The sequence below is a fragment of the Rhinopithecus bieti genome, unplaced genomic scaffold (assembly GCF_001698545.2).
Source record: "Rhinopithecus bieti isolate Rb0 unplaced genomic scaffold, ASM169854v2 scaffold_2574, whole genome shotgun sequence".
Classification (NCBI taxonomy): domain Eukaryota; kingdom Metazoa; phylum Chordata; class Mammalia; order Primates; family Cercopithecidae; genus Rhinopithecus; species Rhinopithecus bieti.
The window spans coordinates 722,084-743,918 of record NW_016804493.1 but is presented as its reverse complement, the minus strand read 5'-3'; the positions used below and the strand labels follow the sequence as shown (position 1 = coordinate 743,918).

Genomic DNA, 21,835 nt, shown 5'->3' with positions numbered 1-21,835 from the left:
CAGCCCCCTACAGCAACAGGAGGAATGGGGTCAGAGGCTTATGCTGGCAGCCTGAGGTCTGCTTGGTTGGCATTTATTTCTCTTAATTCATGCTGTGCCACTTACCCACTGTATGAGCCAAGCAAGTCACTCCATTTCTCTGTGCCTGAGTCCTCACTGGGGATCTGGAGATGATGCCTGTCCTGCTGAACCCAGGCTGTGCAGGGGTCGCATGAGCAGAGGGGCAGCTAACGCTCATCTTCCTGTGGACACATCGGCTGCTGACCCAGCCTCTGGTCCTCTCTTCCTTCCTCACAGAACCCCAATTCTGTTGGCTATTCTACCCGCCCCCAAGTTTAGCTCTAGAGTCCAATTAATCTAAGTCAACCAGGACATGCCACTCCTGGGAAGATGGTCATTGATTGGAAATATGACCCAAGTTGTCCCATTCAGATCTAAGGAAAAAACTTATGATCTGCACTGGAAGAGAAGTCCTCTCCTGCTCTCTCCCACTGGACATTCCCATGCAGGCATGGATTCCCCATTGCCACTGGCAGCCACCCTCAGCCCTGGGGAGGATGGCAGCCCTCCTTATGAGGCTGGAAGGGGAACCAGTCAAGGACTAGAGAGCATGGAAAAGCCTGTATTCTTGACGATACCAGGAGCTACTCTGGACTTGCAGTGGTGTGACAGGATACACCTCTTTGCTTTATTTAGGTCGTTGGCAGCAGAGTCTATGCTTACTTGCAGCCAAAGGCATCCTCATGCCCTTCATCATGTTGCAGTCACTGATGTACAGAGAAGGGGAAATGGGCCCGCCCTGCACACAGTGGCTCATACCAGGGCAAATTCAAAACCCCTGGCTGCTCTGCCAGAGCTGACAACTTGTTGGTGTGAAGTTGGCCTTTGTTGAAAAATTGTACAGCCATTAAAATTATGTTTGCAAGCAATTGTTATTAACATGGAGATGTGTTAAGTGAAAAAGGACAGAATACAAACGCATGTATGTAGTGTGATCATAACTGAAAAAATGTTGGCTTTTGGAAGTTCTGCATTTTTTCTTCTCTGTTCCTTCGGGCATAGACAATTCCTTCCTCCTTAAAGCTGGCCTCTTGCTTGGACCCAGGCCACCCCACTGGCATTAATACTGCAAGACTGATGGGTTGGGGAGATAGAGAGCCCAGACTCCAAGACCCCAGCCCTGGCTGTTCCCTCTGCTCAGCCTCCAGTTACTCCCTTCCTCTTTCCTCCAAGGACCTCAGCCTCTTTACAGCCTTAGGATTACAGGGTTTTCAAAACATAGGAACTCTTGGAGCTGACAAAAGTGGAAACAGACCCAGATATAGGCAAGAGACGTGTCCCATGTCAAAAAGAGGTGGGACTGGAACCCAGGTATCTTGAGTCCTGGTCCAGGACTGTTCCCCATCAACTGCAGGAAAGCCAGAAATTGATATAACTTTTTCTGTTTTGGGTCTCCACCATATCCCGGATGTTTCTTGTCTTCATCCATCTTTTCTGTCTCTATGGCCACTGCTCTGATTCAGGCGTTGTGGTCTCTAGACTGGTAGTGGCCTCTTTCTAAGTTGCAGTTCACATCTGCAATCGTGCCTCCCAAACAGCTGCCAGAAGGATTGTCCTTAATGCAGACCTGACTCTGTCATCCCCCTGCTTCATTGTCTGTAAGATTCAGGATCCTTAGGCTGGCAGAGAGGGCCCTCATGATTGACCACTCCCCAGCCTCATCTGTCACATAAGACCTATATTTCTTATATAGCACATATATATATAATATAAATATATATAAAGCACATATCACATAATATATATATATATCACATGATATAAAGCACATATCACATCTGCTCAGCATTCCTGCCTGCCCTGCACCCTCCACCAGGTTTGACCTTGTCCGTGTGAAATTTCCCCTTGTTGGTTCCAGGTTATCTGTCCTTAGCCCCAGGAATGAGCAAGGGGGCAAAATGTAGGAGATTCTGACTCCTCATCCTCAGCAGGCTCTGGTGCTCCCCGCTCTGCCCATCTACTGATTCAACGTGGATGCAAGTGAGTCTCTACTGAACATCAGAGATGCGTTGAAGCAGGCCAGGCCCAGGGCTCTGTGAAGTCACAGGGTCAGAGCTTAACAAACAATCCCCTCTGAGTATGGCCAAGAAAAACCCCAAACTTGGAGCCTGATGCTGTGATTCCAGGAGCTCCACTTCCAGGAATTAATCCTGAGAGACAAATATCCAGAAGGTGGACAAAGAAGAACATGGCGGAATTTATTTATAATAGCAAAAATCTGGAAACAATCTAGAAGTCTAGCAGTAACAGCAAGGGTAAATACATTCATGCATATTCAGATAGTGAAAAATTGTACAGCCATTAAAATTATGTTTGCAAACAATTGTTATTAACGTGGAGAAGTGTTAAGTGAAAAGGGACAGAATACAAACGCATGTATGTAGTGTGATCGTAACTGAAAAAATGCATAAAATCTGGGAGGAAATATCCAAAAATGCTAGAAAATGATTGACTTAGGGTAGAAAGATTAAAATGTTTCGTATGTTTATGCTTTCCAAATTTTCTATTTAATAGTATGAACTTCTATTCATTTTATAGTCAGGAAAATGAATTAGACATAGAGAAAAAGAAGAGATTAATTCTAGTCCCAACTCTGGTGTTAACAGGACACAACCTTGGGCAAGTCAGCCACCCTCTTCCAAAGTTCATTTCCTCCTTGTCTATTCATCTGTTCCTTCTTTCCTTCATTCTAGAAGGGACTCACCTGTGCCAGGCCCTGTGCTGGGCACTAGGGACTCAAACATGAATCAGAATGTAAACATATGGAAAGATGTCTAACCTTCTACATAATCAGAGAAATGCCAATTGAGGCTAAGTCAAGATGTCATTTCTCATCTATTAGATTGGCAAAAACTCAAAAGTTTGAGAACGTGCACTGTGGGCAAGACTGTGGGAAAAGAGGCCCCTCTCCTACATTGTCTGGTGGGAAAACAAAATGGTGCAAGCCCTACCTGGAGGGGAACTTTTGTCGCAAAATTACATTTGAATTTACCCTTTACCCTGGCAATCCCATCTTGGCAAAAATAAGAGAAGACAGATTCATAAAGCTATTCACGGCAGCATCATTTGTAATAGTAAAAAAACTAGAAACCACTCAAATGTCCATCAATAGGGGTTGCTTGACCACACAATAGACAACTCTGTAGCTAGAAAAGGGAATGAGGCCAGGCGCAGTGGCTCATGCCTATAATCTCAGCACTTTGGGAGGCCGAGGTGGGCGGATCACAAGGTCATGAAATCAAGACCATGGTGAAACCCCGTTTCTACTAAAAATACAAAAAATTAGCCGGGGTGGGCGCCTGTAGTCCCAGCTATTCATGAGGCTTGAGGCAGGAGAATGGCGTGAACCTGGGAGGCAGAGCTTGCAGTGAGCTGAGATCGCGCCACTGCACTCCAGCCTGGGCGACAGACCAAGACTCTGTCTCAAAAAAAAAAACAAAAAACAAAACAAAACAAATTAGTCAGGCGTGGTGGTGCATGCCTGTAATCCCAGCTACTCGGGAGGCGAGGCAGGAGAATTGCTTGAACCCAGGAGGCGGAGGTTGCAATGAGTAGAGATCATGCCACTGCACTCCAGGCGAGTGACAGAGCAAGACTCCGTCTCAAAAAAAAAAAAAAAGGAATGAAGATCTCCGCATGCCGTGACAGTGTGACCTCTGGGCTGGGTAAAACGTTAACTGAAAAGCAGAGTGGACTAAAATGCATATAGTACATTATCATTTTATCCAAGAAAAAGGAGGAGAATACACAATACATGTGTATTTTTAAAATTAAACATCAGTTAAAAGATAAAAAATAAAATTAAACAATTGTTGTCTGTTGAAGTGGGGAAGAAGTGTGGTAAGGGAATGGAGTAGAAGCCAGACTTCTCTGAATATACCTTATTATATAGGTTAGCTTTCAAATTACATAAATTCTTTACATAAAAATAAAACAAAATTAAATTTAAATAAAAGTCAAAAGCAATCCCCCCAAATCAAAAGCAAAATGAAATCAATAAATCTGTGTATTGAACTGGTGTCTTCACAAAACAAAGTTGAATTATTTTAAGTGATTTAGAAACCTGGTAGCTTGACTGTAGCTTGACTAGTAGGCTATATATTCTAAGGACGAAAGAATCACAGACAAATTATAAAGTGCTTTCAGTAATCAAGTAATCATATTATTAATACCACTATTGGTATTATTATTCTGATATTTTTATAATATGTATATATAGAAAGAAAGCAGGAGAAATGAATCAGTAATAATGTCGATGTTAGGAAGCAAGATGTTCAGCATTACACAAAAGAGATTCAGATACAAAATCAAAAAACTTACATAAAAGCCCTATAGTTGAAGGTTTCATACAAAGTATCAGTATGAACCCTTGATGTATATCTTCTTAAGAAAAAAATTTCCTAGCTCTGCACCTTGAGAAGGTCTAAAAGCAAAGACCAACTGAGCACACCTCACACCTCACACCCAGATTTGTGGTTTCTAAATGCCACTTCTTATGAAAAAGAACCAGGGTTCTTGAAGAACCATCTAATTCTAGGTCTAGGCAGAAAGTATACAAGACAAACCTGGACATCTCGTTTTACCAGAAAGTCAGGATGGTGTTAAACACTATTAGGGTTAGGCCAAAAGGACTTAGACGACCAAGAGAGCTCTATGGGCCAAAGGTGGGGCAATTTGAGTGATAACAAGGTTAATAACTGCAATAAATTGAAAATCTCCAAATGCGTTTAAAAATATTAGATAATAATTTTAAAAAACGAAAACAAAACCAAGGATCAAAAAATCTTTGCTGATCACCTTTACAGACTGTGAGGGAATCAACTCATTATTCTGAAAACTGATAAATAAAGGAGAAATCAGCCAGTATTAATCCTGTCCTTCCTAAACCAATTGTACCTCAGAGGAACCAAAGCATCAAGGAGAGAAGTTTTTCTCCATAGAAGTGTTCCAGCTAATAAATGAAGAAAGAATGATAAAATTAAAACATCATTGTTTTGTAATTCTCTAATGAAATACTAGATGTAGGCAGCGATCATCAAAGCCTTCTAAAAGCACAAAAGGAGAGACAGCCAAACATTATAAATATGATGTGCCTTCTGAAGAAAGCAGACACGCCACTTGTGAAGCATTCTCCCTCACACACTGCGTCTAATCAAGTGTTTAGATCTAACTACCAATTTACGGGAAAGGCAGGAAACTGAAGAATGTGTTAAATAACACTAAGGGGGAATGCAGCAAGAAGGTGGTAAACTACATGGGATCAACAACTTGGCTTAGTCAACAAATAAATATATATTTTAAAATAGGAAATCCCAGCATTTTGGGAGGCCGAGGTGGGAGGATCGTTTGAGCCCAGGAGTTCAAGACCAGCCTGGGCAACATGGCAAAACCCCATCTCTACAAAAAAAAAAAAAAAAAATTAGCCAGTGTGGTGGCACATTCCTGTAGTCACAGCTCTTAATACTTGGGAGACTGAGGTGGCTGAATCACTTGAGCCTGGAAGGCAGAGGTTGCAGTTAGCCGAGATCACATCACTGCACTCCAGCATGGGGAACAGAGCAAGACGGTGTCTCAAGACAAAATAAAAATAAAAAATAAGGAGAGACCAGGCTCAGTTGCTCACACCTATAATCCCAGCACTTTGGGAGGGTGAGGTGGGAGGATCACTTGAGCTTAGAAGTCTGAGACCAGCCTGGGCAACATGGCAAAACCCTGTCTCTACAAAAATTACAAAAAATTAGCCAGGTGTGGTAGTGCATGCCTGTGGTCCCAGCTACTCAGGAGCCTGAGGTGGGAGGATCTCTAGAGCCCAGGAGGTCGAGATTACAATGTGCCAAGATCATGCCTCTGCATACCAACCTGGGTGACAGAGTGAGTTAGACCTTAATTCAAAATAAAAAAAAAAACCAACCCCCCGCCCCCCCAAAAAAAAACAAAAAGAGAGGAAGGAGAATAGATTGAAAGAGATTTAAGAGAAAACAATCAAATGCAATGTATGGAACTTGTGTAGATCCTGATTTTGAACAAATTAACTTTAAAAGATCTATAAAAAATATTTGTTAGACAATGGGGAATTTTTTTATTTGGAGACGAGGTCTTACTCTGTTGCCCAGGCTGGCCTTGAACTCCAGGGCTCAAGTGATCTTCCTGCCTCAGCCTCCCAAAGTTCTGGGAGTGATCATGCTTACGAGCACGATTTGGAGTAATCTGGAGTAATCACGCTTACAAGTGTGAGCCACCACGCCCGGTTTATTGAGGAAATTTAAACACCACTAGATATTTAATGATAATAAAAAATTATTATTAAAAATGTAGGCAGGATAATGGTTTCTGGCCATGCCTTTATCTTTTAGAAATACAGACTGCAATATTTATTTATTTTGAGACAGGGCCTTGCTATGTTGCTCAGGCTGGTGTTGAACTCCTGGCCTCAAGTAATCTGCCCACCTCAGCCTCCCAAGTTGCTGGGATTTACAGGCATGAGCCACTGCACCCAACTCCTTGCAGTATTTGTGGATAAAAGTATTTGATGTTTAAATTTGCTCTGAGTAATCCAGTGGGGAGGAGTTGGGGGACAGAAATGAAACAAGAGTGGCCTGAGTTGGTGAGGGTCGAAGTTGGGTGAGGAATACACTGTGTTTTGTACTATTTTGTTGTGTGTTTGAAATTTTCCACAATAAAATGTCTTTGCTGCTGTCAAGGAGGTGGGGAGGAAGACCCAGACTTTCCCTCCAAGGCTGAGGCAGGGGACGGGAGATTGGGAGGTGTGAACTTTCCTCAGGAGTGAGCAAAAACAGGAACGTGCCTGCAGAGGGAGGAGTTCCCAAAGAGGAAATGGCACAGGAGCAGCAAATACAGAGAAGATGCACACTCTGAAGAAGGCAGGCAGCTTCTGCACTGAGGGAGCAAATGGGCATGTCAGGGGCAGCAGCTGGGAGAAGGCGGGAGCGCCACCCGGGGATAGTCTGGGATGCCCAGCCAAGGAGCCCTGGAAGGGTTGCCCTGGGGACTAACACTGTAGGCTCTGTGTTTTAGCCGGGTCACCCACACAGCTGAATAGAGGATGGACTGGAGAGAGAGGCCTGGATGTAGGTAGGGAGGCCAGAGCAGTGGCCAGGTATTTCCTGCACTGGGGTCCTGGAGACAGACAAGGAGGCCTGAGCCAGGGAGTGGCCTGGGATGGACTGCAGGAGACAATACGAGTGCTGCAGCCAGGAGGAGGGTGCTGGGAGGGAGGAGGGCAGTGAGACCCATTTGTGGCCTGGGCAACTTGGTGGATGTTGGTGCCACTATTAAGATAGGTTGAGAGGGCAGGTCAGGCCCCTTCATCTAGAGCCCTGGGCTCGGAGGCAGGGGCCTGGGATCTGGCCCCAGCCCTGCTGTCTGGCTGTGGAACCCAGGGCATGTCTCTACCCCTCTCTGAGCTAGGGGTCCCCATCTCTAAAGCAAGGGCTAGGAGCCTCAGATCAGGGGTTCTCCAAATCTGCCCTGAGTCAGCCCAGCCCACGCGTGCACCCTTCTTGCCTGCGAAGGGCTCACAAGTTCTCATCTGGCGTCACTGAAAATCCAGTGGTGTGATGTCAATGGCATTTCCCTTCAGAAAAAGGAAATGAGCTTAGCGAGCGTGTTACCAGGAAAGGAAAGTTAGTCGGGCCCCACCCTCTGCAGCCCCGTGCTCCCCGCACAAAGCATGCAAGGCCCCACTGCCTGGGGCTGGGGCAGGACCCAGAAATGTCATAGTTCAGAGAGAGACACCAACAAAATTCCAAGCAGGGCTGGGCTGCCCTCAGCAGAGTCAGCACCTTCTCTGGCTCCCATGGCCTGGACCCTGGCCACACTCGGAGACTGAGGTCACGGATAGCTCCAGGGTCTCATCAAACATCAGCAAGGCCCAAAAGCTGTGCTCTTTATAGCCAGGAGACTGAGACCCAGCCAGGAGAAGGGGCCTGGCCCAGGATGCAGAGCCAGTCAGAAGACAACCCAGACACGGGCCACATGGCACTGCGGAGTCAGGTGGTCCCTGAAGGCCTGTCTTGCTTCAGAGCTCCCAGAATGCCCCGTTCCTGGTGGATGTACCCAGAGAGTCCCTCTCCAGTTCCAAATGTTAAGTGCCTTTACTAAATGAAACCACTCCCTGACCCTTAGCTTTTGACCATCTGAACATTCCTTAAAATGAACTATGAAGATGAAATGAAAAACAGTGTCAATCTAGCCAATAAAATTGTTATATACTTTGGAAAAAGTGAATAGTAAATTGGTAAGTTTGGTATATTCGGCAAATTGGTCATTTGAAAACCTGATCAGTTGTCAAGCTGATCATCAAGCAGATTCGTTTTTAGGGATTTGACCTAGAGCCTCCCACAGACTCCACCCACCAGGCCTCCTCCCACCTTCGAGCTGCATGAGCCAGGCCAGATCCACTGCATCTCCCCAGCCCAACCCTCAGCCCAGAACCTGACACACAGGCGGATCCAGGCTCTAGCTCGTTAACTGCTGAGTAAACTAAGGAGATGTTGAGTCCGTGTTGAACCTGAGCGCCCTGGGTAATTGGAGGGGCCCACAGGAGGTGGATTAGCAGGGGCGGCCCTGGTCAGCCCCGACACCGTGAGGTAACCGTCTGGAAAAACCCCTCACCTTTGCTCTTATTGTAAAAGTCAACTCAGGTCATACTTTCCACTGTGCCCCCCACAGCGAGGGCATCTGGTTCACCCTCCCACGCACCCAGGGGTAGGGGGTTTTCAGGTGAAGTGGAACTAGGTGTTTGTGTTTCTGCACCTTTGCAGGATCGCTCAGCAACAAAGGAGCCAGAAAAGGCAAGGTGTACACACCGCGTGCAGCATGGGCAGGCCTGCAGGCGTGCAGGTAAGAGTGTGTGCATGCAGGCGTGTGCACACGAGTTTGCATGTGCAGATGCGGATGGCTGTGGTGCGTGGTGGTGGTGTATACATGCAGATGCTTATGGATCTGTGCCAACTGTTATTAAGCACATATGTAATCCATGTGTGTCTGTGCATGCATGTGTTTGTGTGAGTCGCAATGTGTATACAACCTTTCACAATAAGTGAATTGAGTACATATACCTGTTATCCATGGAAGTGTATGATGACTGGACACGTAAATATGTGTGTTTGTGTGTGTTTATACGTTGTGCATAGATGCATGATTGTGTATTTATGCTAATCCATTTAAGCATATGGGATGCGTGTTGATGTTTGTGTAATGTCTGTACATACTCCCTAGGTGCATCTTAATACAGGAATATGGCTGGGTGCGATGTGTATGTATGTGTGTACCTGTGTGAACAGGTGTGCCTGGAGGTCTGTGAGTGTGTGGATAGGCATATTTGCCTGTGTGCATGTGTGATTCATGTGGTGTGAGTGCACATGGTCACAGGCAAATGTCTGTGTGGGCACACACGTGCCCTGTTGCCCTTTTCTATCTTTTCCACTTGGGAAATCACAGAACTTCTGAGTCCTAACCATGGCTGGTGGCTCTTCCAGGAACAGTTTCCTGGACCCAAAGGGTAAGCTTGTCAGGGACCCAAGTGAATGAGGAAGTGGGTGGGCCCGGGTCTGCGGCTCCTTCCTCTGAGAACGGCTGTGGATCAGGGAAATCTTGCTGCCACCTCTGGTCTTTAGTCCACCTCTCAGTAGTAGCTTTCAAAGCTTTTTTTCGGAGGGGTCTCCACGGAGCATAGTCTTAAGCTTCTAGCCTATGTTGTCCCTGTCCCTGGACCTGTTTGGTTGATATTCTCTTACAGTTTAAAAAACACATCCACATCCATACCCTTAGCTAATCCTTGTGACCTTCTAGTCTGTTTGGAGAGGCTGGGAGCAGAGTGCTTAAAAGAGCCAGGCCTGGTTCCATTCCTGCCCCCTCTTCTAGGTGAGCAACTTCCACCTCTTCCAGCCTCCCTCACAGGAATCACAGATCACGTGAGATGACACCCATGAAGGGCTTGACCAGCATCTGGCACATGGTGAGGCCTGCAAAAATGTGGGCTATTGTTTTTACTATTATCCCATTTTATAGATGAGGAAACTGAGGCTTGGAGAGTCTCTCTGCCTTTGTCAACCTGGAGATGCTGGGAAGGGAGACCCATCCCGCCTCAGATGCCTGTCCTCCATCGCCAGGAGTGTTCTCTTGTTCTTCCGGGCTTGGCCAAGCGGTGGTAAACCCCACATGTGGTTCTGTGGTTGCCCACACAGTCCTAAAAATAGCCAACAGGAACCCAGGGGCTCCCCCTTGGTGAGTGGCAGCATGCTCAGTCCTCAGGCAGCCACCGACCTGCTTGTTCCCTACAGGCAAGCAGGTCCTGTCTAGGGACGGGCTGGGTGGCCTGGGTCCCATGCATGATGAGCCAGAGGCTGTGCCAAGCTTATAGTAAAGATTATTTTATTTCATTATGTTTTCTTACGTCTGTGATGTGGAGGCCATGGCTCCACTGGACTCATGAGGAGACTGAGGCTCAGAGCGATGAAGTGACCTGCTCAAAGTTAAGGAGCTTCAGTGAGGACCCAAGTTGTTCTGATCCTAAGGTCACCATCCTTAATTCCTCTCCCTGTGGGGTCTTCCCTATCTTGAACCTGGAGACAGCTGTGCAGTGGCAAGAGAAAGACCTTCAGAGCCACACAGACCTGGCTTCCAATTCCAGCCTCCCTGATGACCCCTGGTGGCCTTGGTAAGTCACCTCACCTATTTCAGCCTCAGTTTCCTCACTGACAAAATAGGAGCCACGCTGCACATGATGTAGGAGTATGGTGGGGATCCAACGAAAGAAGGCACACAAGCACCCGGGGGAGGCCTGGCATGCAGCACTGGCTCAGTACACAGCCACTCACTGGCTCTGCTCCTCCCCACATTGACTATGCTTCCAAAGCTGGGGTGAGAGGAGCAGCATTGGTCGAGCTCCTAGAAGTGTCCTGCCAAGTCAGGGAAGTGGAACGGAGAGGAGGTCCCTATGGCAAATTGAAATTTCCCAAAAAAAGATCTCAGGAGTGTTCCTAATTTTACACCCTGGAAACTCGTCATTCCCCATCAGGAGATGGAGTCCATTGCTCTTCCCCTTGAAACTGGGCATGCCTTCGAGATGGCCTCCATGAAAAGAATGTGACAGAAGGGACATGAAAACTTCCTAGGCTAAACCTAAAATGTGGTACAGCCGCCACCCGTCTGTCTGTCTATCTTTCTGTCTCTGTCTTTCTCTTAGCATGCTTGCCCTTGGGACTCAGATACCATATTTTGAGGAAGCCCAAGCTACATGCAGAGGCCACTATAGATGTTTTGGCCAACAGCCCAAGCTTCAGCTGCCAGAAGTATGAATAAACCAACTCTTCAAATGATTTCAGTTTCCAGTGCATCCCAGATAATGTCCAGAGGAGCAGAGATGAACCATCCTCTCTGAGCCCTGCACAAATGCAGACTTGAGAACAAACTAAATGTCATTGTCTCAAGCCACTAATTTTCAGGGAGGCTTGGTACACAGTGCTAGGTAACAGGAATAGCCCCCCTCTTCCTCTGCAGCTCTCCCTAGGTACAGGCAAACTCCCCCACCCATGCTTCATCCCCATCCCGCAGACAGAACCTGGAGTCAGTCCTTCCACCCACAACTGTGCCTTCCAAACTAAGCTCAAAGCCCAGCTCTGTGCCTTTCAGATCGGTGCCCTAGGGCAAGTCACTAACCCTGTATGACAAATCCCTCTGTGTCAGATGGGAATTATAATAGTGCCCCTGAGGAGTCTTGGGGGGATTTAATAAAGTGCCTGGAACATAGCGAGTGCTCATTAAGTGGACATAGGGACATGAGGCTTGGGAAAAAGGAAGGGGTTAAAGATGTTGCCCCAGTCTCTGACTGGGAGGGAGAGAGGAGGAGCAGGTTTTCAGGGAGCCTGGGAGGAAATAAGTCTAGGCCGGATGCTAAAAGTGAGGTGCCCAGCTCTGTGCAGGTTCCTGAGGAGGACCTGTCCTCAGGTGGCTCACAGACTGACCAAGACATGGGAGCCTGCACAGTGTGGCTTCCTGGCCCTATCTAGAGAGATAAAGTCACTGCAGAAGCTCCCAGACCAGAGACGTTATCGGCCACCCTTGTCTAAGGTACTTGGGAATGTAAACTCTCCTTCCACACAGCCCTGGATGCAACGCACCCGCCCTAGGAAGACACAAAGCAGATGCAGTGGGGTAGGCCTTCCCCCAGCCAGACCCCACCTTCCTCCCCATTCCCTTTCTGCAGCCCTGCAAATGCATGAGATGGGAGGGCCAGCCCCAGCGCCCTCTTCTCTAACACCTGGGGCTTATTTTTCCTTTAAGTCACACTCAGATTTCGAGAGTCCTCAAGGAGCCCTTTCTGTTAATGCCATCTTGGCCAATATGCCCCGTGTATGTGCAACACAGTGCCCGCCCTGCCCGGAGAACGAGGGAAACATGGTCCGCGGTAGCAGACCTGGGTGACCTAGAGCAAGTCTGTTCACTTCACTTGCCGAAAGTTTGTCCTCACACAAACATGCAGTAAGTCCCCCTGCTGGCTAGGCTCAGGGCTGGGCACTGGGGAGAAGCAGAGTCTGGAAAACATATCCCTCTGGAGTCCACTGTCCAGTGGGCAAGACAGACAAACAAGTAAAATGATGATGATGATGGTGGTGGTGGTGGTGGTGAGGCTTGCCTTAGAGCACTTACCCCCTGCCATTGTTCTAAGTGATTTACACGTATTGACTCATTTCATTCCCACAATAACCCTATCACCTCCCAACATTATCATGGAGGAGGAAATTGAGGCACAGGGAGCTTAAGGCACTTTGTTTCCAAAGCAAGTAAGCGGCAGGGCTGAGAATCAAGCCCAAGAGGCCTGGCTCTGTGGACAGCATAATGAGGGCTGGGGTCAGGGAGGGAATGGGAGTGGGAGGTGGAATCATAGAGTGACCTCTGTGTGGCTGAGCTGGAGTGAGCTTTACAGAGACAAGGCCTGGTAAGGATTGGGTGCAGAGTGAATGCCCTGCAAAGGCTCAGTCCCTGCTGCCTCCACCCCAGAACCCCACAAGGACTTTGCATAGCCTCTGAATGCCCCTTACCCACCACACCCGTGGGGCCTGCTGTGTTGTGCCTGGGCCTGGAGCTTGCAGCTCCTATGGGCCCAGGTGAGGCTCTGGGCTCTGCTGCCCCCACAATGGGCTCTCAGGGTCCAGAAGTGCCCACATCAGATGTCGAGAGCAGGGCCTTCCGCTGCCTGGGGACAGAGGCAGACAACCGGTTCATGGGAAAGGGCATGGGGTTTGGAATCCGACGGATAAGAATTGAAATCCTGGCTCGGCTCCAGCCTGCTGAGTAACAGTCAGCCCCGCCTGCTCGTCTCTGGGCCTCACTTCACCATCTGTGCATCAGTGTGGCCTAATGGGCCTGCAGCTCTGCCGTTCCAGAGGCCGTGTCAACACAAGTCACTCTGTGGTGTGAGTTAGCCTGCGACTGCGTCACGAGTGTCTGGGTGGCAGTGACAGGAGACGCCACCTGTCTAGGCGTTTCTAGGGGAGGAGGGGCTTGAGCAAGGACCTAGAATAAGTGCCTTCCTTTCCACTCCCTTCCTTCCTTCTATGCTTTGTTCCTGAGCCCAGGAAAACCTGGCCGGGGCCTGAGGCACTCCCAGACTGGAGACAGGGGCGGTATGTCCAGCGTCACAGGAGCTCAGTTAAGTCTGCACCCGGCTCCGTGTGCCACCTGTGCAGAAATCTTTCCTTGAAGAGATCAAGGAAAACTGATCCTTGAAGAGTGAGTGGGTGGTTACCACGCAGCCCAGAAAGAGGAAGAGAAAAGAGCCTGGGTTGGAGGGAGCTGGGGGACAAAGGCTGGCAGGTGAGGACCAAGTCTGCCCTGTTGGAAACAGCACACAATGGGAACACCTGCAGCATGGCCACTCACAGGGTCAACAGGAGCCAGCAGAACATTAAGAAAGGCCTTGAACTCCAGGCTGAGGAGCTTCGGCTTTGTTCTGAGGGTGCTGGGGAGCCATGAAAGGGTATTGAGGAGAGGAGGGGTACAAGCAGAACCATGTTTCCAAAGGTGTCTCTGACTCCTGTGAAGAGGTTGGAATGGAGAGGCTACAGGGGATGCAGGAGAGAAAGGAGGGCTGAACGCAGGCAAGGGCAGTGGGCAGGCAGGGGCTATCTCAGAGAGGAAGGGAGGCCTTGGGAAGTGGGTGGCTGTCAGGGGAAGGTGGGAGAGGCAGGTGACCCCCAGGTGTCTAGCTGGCTTGGGCACAAAGTGGGGGATGGAGTCCATCACTGACAGATACCAGAGGGTCAGGAGTAGAACAAGGTAATGGGTTCTGTTGAGGGCACACCAAGCATTATCATATGGCGGCCGGATCCTGGGCTCAAGGCCAGCGAAGGCCACAGCTCAGCCCTCACCCTGGGGATCCAGACTTCAGGCCAGGCAAAGGTGGAGGGACAGTGGGACGGGCTGTTGCAGGGGAGTGTCAGGAGGGATGACTAGGACCAAGAATGGGACTCTGGGAAGATGCCCAAGGCATCCTCTTCTCAGGGGTCTGAAGAAGAGGCCTCAGGGGTTGGGGACAGCAGAAAGCCTGTGCCCGCAGGCTGGCCTGTCCCTATCATCGTGGAGATCTAAGCTCTGTGGGCTTCTGTTCTGTGTGTGCAGTGTGGAGGTTATACCAAAGGATCGCCAACTCCCTCCCCTTTCTGACTTTTCGGGCTTTTTTGTTTTCCTCTGCCCCTTACTGACCATATGGCCTTACACAAGGCCTCCCCACCTCTGGGCCTCAGCGCCTCTTCCAGTTTGGAGCATGTATCAGGCTGCAATGATTCCTACGGTTGCAAAGAAGTCCTCTGTGTTTGTTCAAAGCACAAGTGAACAGATTCCAGCTGCGAAGGCCCCAGACTTTGCTCCTGTCCAAGGAGTCCACACTCACCCTGCCTCACCATCTAATTAGTCACACCCTAGTTGATAAGGACACAGCCTGTCTGCTCCCGGCTCTCCCGTTCCCTCCCCCTGCCCCCTGCCCAGCGTCCTGGAGTTGGGAAGGAGCGACCCACAGGCCTGAGAGACATTTTTCCAACCTCAGGGTTACAGCCAGCTCTGCAGTAAACCCCATCAGCCCCAGAGCAGGGGTGCAACAGCCCAGCCCATCAGCAGACCCTGGAATTCAGAAAGAAGCCAGCTGGCGCAGACAGATGATGACCTTTTAGACTTTCTTTACAAAGCGCTGCACACCATGGCATGGACCTTCCTTAGCATGGCCCTGTTGGAAGGTGGAACAGATCACTGTGCAGATGCAGAAAACAGTAGTCATTGTGCAGATGCAGAAACCAGGGCTCTGGGAGAGAGGACAGAGCCTGCCAAAGTCACTCAGCGAGTGGCAGAGGTGGCACTTCCTCAGCTCTGCCACAAAGCCCGTCCTTCATGAAGACTTCTGACAAGAGATCCCTGTAGTTTCTCTGGAACTCACATCCTATGCCAGGGCTTCCCCAGACAGATGGGCGAGGTCAGAAAGAGGGGAAGGGTGGGACAGGCTGGGCATGAGGAGCCGTGTGCCACCACCTGCACTATGGTAAGAAGCTCACCCTCACCGGCCATGGTGTGCACCTGAGGCCCTGCTTTGGTCCTCAAGGCCCTGGATGGGCTAGTCTGGCTGGCTCTCCAGCCTCTTCTCTCCTCTCTCTCTCTCTCTCTCTCTCTTTTTTTTTTCCCTGTGAGCTCCTGTCACCTGGTCTCTTTTGCTTTCTTAACCACCCCAAACTCCCAGCCACAGGGCCTTTGTATGTGCCGTTCCCTTAGTTTAGAAGACACTCCCCAAACCCCAGCACCTTCCATGTTCATAGGTAGTGCCTCTTCATCCTTCCATATTTTAAAAATAACAGCTTGTTGATATATAATTCCTATATCATACAATTCTTTTATTAAAAGTGTATAGTTCAGTGATTTAGTATACTCACAGAGCTGAGTAACCATCACCACAATCGATTTTAGAACATTTCTATCACCTCTCCACCCCTAAAATCCCATACTCATCAGCAGTCACTCCCCCAAGTGCCCAATTAGGCAATCATTCATCTAATTTCTGCCTCTATAGATTTGCCTATTCTGGACATTTTGTATAAATGGGATTACACAATATGTATTCTTTTTGATTGACTTCTTTCACTTAGCATCATGTTTTCAGGGTTCACCCATGTTGTAGCATGTGTCAGTACTTGTTGCTTTTTGTTGCCAAATAATATTCCATTGCATGAATGATACCACATTCTGTTGAACTGTTCATCAACTCATGGTCATTTGGGATGTTTCCACTTTTTAGCTATGATGAATAATGCTGCTATGCATGCTCACGTCCAAGTTTTTGTGTGGCATATGTTTTATTTCTCTTGGGTATATTCCTAGGAGTGGAATTGCTTTGTCATAGGGTAACTATGTTTAATCTTTTGAGGAATTGCCAGATGGTTTTCCACAGAGGTTGCACTATTTTACATGCTCATGCCCCTGCTGGGGTTCCAGTTTTTTTTTTTTTTTTTTTTTTTGAGACGGAGTCTTGCTCTGTCGCCCAGGCTGGAGTGCAATGGCTGGATCTCAGCTCACTGCAAGCTCCGCCTCCCGGGTTTACGCCATTCTCCTGCCTCAGCCTCCGGAATAGCTGGGACTACAGGCGCCCGCCACCTCGCCCGGCTAGTTTTTTGTATTTTAGTAGAGACAGGGTTTCACCATGTTAGCCAGGATGGTCTCGATCTCCTGACCTCGTGATCCGCCTGTCTCGGCCTCCCAAAGTGCTGGGATTACAGGCTTGAGCCACCACGCCCGGCCGGTTCCAGTTTCTTTATATCCTCATCAACACCTTTTATTGTCTGTCTTTTTAATGACAGCCATTGTAGTGGGCATGAAGTGGTATTTCATTATAGCATTTCTCTGATGGCTAGTGATGGTGAACAGCTTTCCATGTGCTTATTGACCACTTGTACATATTCTTTAGAGGCTCTATCCAGAGCTTTTGCCCATTGTTAATTGGGTTATCTGTCTTTTTATTACTGAGTTGTAAATGTTCTTTATATATTCTAGATACAAGTCTCTTACTGGACACATGGTTTGCAAAGTTTTTTCTCATTCTATGAGTTTTGCTTTTACTTTCTTGGTGGTATTCTTTGAAGCATGAAAGTTTTTAATTTTGATGATATACGATGTATCTTTTTTTTCTTTTGTTGTTTGTGCTTTTGGTATTATATCCTAGCAACCAGTGCCTAATCCAAAGTCACAAAGATTTACAACTATGTTTTCTTTTAAGTTTTTAGCGTTTTATAGAGTTTTAGTGTCTTTTAGTTTTAAGAGTTGTATAGAGTCTTAGTTTCTTCTAAGTTTCTGGGAGTTTTATAGTTTTAGTTCTTACATTTAGGCCTTCAATATATTTTCAGTTAATGCTTGTATATGGTGTGAGGCAGAGGATCAGATTTATTATTTTTCATGTGGATATCCAATTGTCCCAGCATCATTTATTGCAAACACTACTGAATGGTCTTGACACCATTATTGAAAATCAATTGCCTGTAAGTGTTGTCCTTCCATTTTAAAATAACATCACTTCCTCAGGGAAGCCTTTGCTGACACCTCTCCCTACCCTGACCTCAGCTTAGCCAGGTTCCCCGTATATAAGTAAAACACATAGAAAACACCATAGGTTCTAGGTCACACCGATCTATATAATGGAACACATACTCTGGAGCCAGATAGTAAAGGTTCAAATCCCAACTCTGCTGCTTTCTAGCTGCTTGTCCATAGGCATATTGTTTCACCTATCAGTACCTCAATTTCCTCCTCTGCAAACTGAGGACTTACTAATCTCATAGGGTAATCACAAGAGTCCGTACATGTAAAGAACATGGCATATGGTAATAAGTGCCAATGTGTGAGCTGTTATTAATCAGTGTCATCTTCTTAGACTGTGAACTGTGAGAATAGGGACCCTGTCTATTCTGGCTTCCACAGAATCCTCCTGGTCAGCATCATGCCTGGCACAGGGAGGGCATTTGATACCTACTTTTTGAATTAGTTAGTGAATAAAGGCATGCATGCATGTGTGAGCCGGGCAGACAGGATTCTAATCCTGCCCTCCCACTGTCTGGCTGTGTGACTTCTCTTGAACTCTATAAAACGAGAGCCTTGGATCCAGGGGTGGTTTTTCTCTGTTTCTCTATTTGGATACAGACCCCACTTTTTACTTGAAATAAAAGGACCCCAGTTTGCAAAGATAATAAAGGGACATGTGTGAGAGAAGGTAGGGTGGGGCCCAGAGCCCCTTCTTCCGGGGCACCCCTAAAGTCCTCCAGAGCCTGCTGGACACAGTGTGAAAACCTCCCTTCAGGATATGCCCTACGTGCTCTCCTGGCTTGGAGCAGCCCATGATTCAGAAGCAGCTGATGTCTGATGCTCTTAATTCAGCCCAAATGCTGGAGGTCTGTGTCTTGTGGTGTGGGGGGAGACACAGGGGCAAATTCCAAAGGGCAAAGCTCTTTCTTTTTCTACCCACAGGAAGGGGGTGCTCCCTAAAGTTTCCTGCACAGATGAGCACAGCACGTCCTTGCTTTCATGCCCCTCGTCCTGGCTTCCAGACCTAGACCTGGAATGGCCCTGTCTCCTGGGCCAAGCTTCCTCTCACCCACCCCTCCACCCCTCTCAGACCCAGCTCACTTCCAGCAAGGCCCACTGTACTCCCGCTCCTGTCCCCACAATGCCCTCATTTCATCTGGTAGACAGTCCCTCAGAGGCTTACAGAGGTGAGCAACTCATCCAAGGTCATGGCAAATGAGTGGCAGAGCACGGATTCAAACCCCAGGCTCTTGACTCCAAGTTCAGGCTCTGTCCTTCTTAGCCACCAATATGCTAATAGGGTACCACAGTTCTTGTGAGCACAGGGGCAGGGCCAGCCCAGGAGGTGCCGAGGTCAGCCAAGCTCTGTGGCCACTGGAAAAGGGAAAATCCTGAGGGAGGCCCACCCACTATGCAAGTCCCTGGCAAGAGCCTTAATGCTTCCCCCAGGCAGAGGTCCCCTGGCCATAGCGGGAGGGACTGCCATGGGAAAGGAAGGGAGGGGAGATCCCTGCTTGGAAGGTTAAGAGCATGAACCTTAGGCAGGTCTGTCGGGTCACTGACCAGCCTCTCTGAGCCTCAGTTTGCCCTACCCCCCAGCCCAGTGACATAGGACAACAGTACCCATATCGCTGAGCTGTTGTAAGGATGAACTGTGGCAAAGACCAGCAGTGGCTGGTCCCAGAAGGCTGGAGAAGGCAGTCCAGGAACAACTTGAGCAAGCATGTGGCAGGGGGAACCACAGGGTGGGCAGAGACAGTTTCGATCATGAATAGTAAGATTCTTGGAGGGAGGATCAGGAAAAAGGCAGGGGCCTGCAGTGGCAGGATTACAAATGGGGCCTGTTTGCCTGTGCCTGTGCCCTAGGCTGCTTCTTGGAAGGGCTCCCGGGTCTATTATCAGAGCTCCCCGGGGCTGGAAAGGGCTGAGTGATTCAGGTCTGCCCTGCTGTTGCTGCTGAGCTTCCTGACATTCATGCTGAGGGCAGGTTCCTGGGGGGCCTGGCCTCCCATCCCCACCCTCCTTCAGCTCCTCCAACCCAGAAGAGGGTCAAGGGGAGTGGGGTGTGACTCATGAGTATTAATCAAACAGCCTAAAAGAGCCAGCAAGACATGCCCACATTTAGAATAAAAATAACCATTCCTTAAAAGTAATCAGAAGCGCGGGCGCTAGCTCTGCCATGGCGTGTCTTCCTGTTGGTCAATCCCTGCCCGTCACTCCCTGCCCTCCTTCTACCAACGGAAAATGGAGACTCAAGGAGGGGACGTGGCTCCTCTGAGGCTGTGCAGCGAGTAGGGGCATGCCAGTCCTTCTGAGACTCTGCATCTTCCCCTGGGGATGCCCGGAGGACGTGTGTGTGTGTGTGTGTGTGTGTGTGTGTGTGTGTGTTGGGGGGATGGGCACAGCAGGGAAGGGACCCCTGCCTGGAGACAGTAATCCAATGGGTTCTCTCACTCTTAGGGAGGGGTGAAGGAGGCCTGCTCATGGAGGGCTGGGCCCCAGGCCTCCCGCTGCCTTAGTCACAGGTCCCGCAACAGAAGGATCAAACTCACCAGCCCGGAAGTGACGTTACAGCAAGGCTGTGGGAAGGAAGCACAGGATGATACAGGCAAGCCCAAGGGAGAGGGCATCCCTTGCAGACAGAACAGCATGCGCAAAGATGTGCCAGTGAGGCCATGTGGCATGGGCATGGCTCAGTGTGGACACAGTGGGGGCTTGCAGGGGCAGGTGCCCTGAATAATCTGCTGACATACCACAGGGAGACTGAGGCCCAGGAAAAACAGGGACTGTCTATCCCAAGGTATGCTGGAATATTCCAGCCAGGTCAGAAGGGGCTGCCTTTCCCCTGTGGCTCTGAAGCGATCCCCACAAGGAGTCCTGAAATGTGGGAACCCTGGCCATCTTACTGGCATCAGTGCACGGAGCTCCCAAGGGGACCGCGTCAAGGGCTGAGGTGTGTCTGGAAGGCTGAGCCAGAGCTGTGCTGGTGCCACCCCTGATATCCCATCTCATGTGACAGACAGGAACCCCTCTTCCCCCACCGAGGGTCAGGTCTGATTTGCCTGTCATCCCCATCACGGTTTGTTAGTGGACAGTAGACTGATTTTTGGACTCAGATCCCCACTGGGAGCCTCTGTGGGACCAAGCTGTCCCCTTTGACCGGCAGCCAGGGTCAGGCCAGACAATGACCCGTCCTTGGGCCACTCCCAGGCGCGTCCAGATTTGGTCCGCCAGGCCTCCAGGGCAGTAGGGGACATAATGGCCCCTTCCTGCATGGCTCTGACTAACAGCCCCCTGGCTCCCTGAAGCATCATAACAGGGCCTGTTACCAGGGCGACCTTCAGTTTCTGTGGCCTGGGACCTGGGCCCTTGCCCACCCCAAACTGGCTGCTGGCATTGAGCGCTTATGGTGAGCCCTCCCTGGCTCAGCGGGGATGTGAGAGGAGAATAGGGTAGGAGGAGGCCCTGTCTTTGCCTTTGGGGACATGTAACCCTGTGGGGAGAATAGAGAGGAAGTTGAGTCCTTGGCTTCTCTCTCCCTGAGCCCCTGGTCTCCTGATTTCTCCAGCAGGGACCCTGCATGGATCCAGATCATACCTAAAACTGGACTGTCCCTGGAAAACTGCTCCCTCCCCTCCACGTCATGCCCCATTTCAGTGAGGACACTTCCACCACCCTGACACATGCTACAGTGTCTCGGGCAGCAGCATGGGTGCCTCCCATGCTCTCCTCACCCTCTCATCCCATCCATCACCACAGCCTGCACTTAATTCTGCCTTCTCCAAAAAGCCTCTGGAGTCCCCTCCTCCACTCTTCCTTGTCTTTGACCCTGGGCCCAGCTCTGGCTCCCTCCTGGGCCATGTCCGGATCAATGCCTAGCCTCTCCTCTAGACCATAGACCCCTGGGCCCAATAGGAGTCGCCAAGAGGGTCCCTGTGAAACCTCTAGTCTCCCAACCTCCAGTTTTGGAGGTGGCCTCAAGTGGATCCTGGCCCTCACCTCCTGAGTTCCTCCCTAACTTGCCCGTCACGCTCAGCTGTGACTGAATCTCCTTCTCCTATCAGTAAAAAAAAATGCATACCATCAATCCAATATATGCATGTGTTTATTTATAAATTATATACATGTGCTGCCACACAAATGCTTGGATAAATTTGAAAATATACGCCAATAATAGACACTGGAAAAAGAATGAGAGAAA

General features: G+C 49.1%; 1 long non-coding RNA gene across 1 annotated transcript; it reads left to right on the top strand.

Annotated features, from left to right (window-relative positions):
* Window positions 1-10,479: 10,479 nt before the first annotated feature.
* On the top strand, window positions 10,480-11,402 carry LOC108527392 (uncharacterized). Its single transcript, XR_001884795.1, has 2 exons — window positions 10,480-10,741; window positions 11,270-11,402. It is a non-coding gene; the product is annotated as an uncharacterized LOC108527392 (long non-coding RNA).
* Window positions 11,403-21,835: the final 10,433 nt, after the last annotated feature.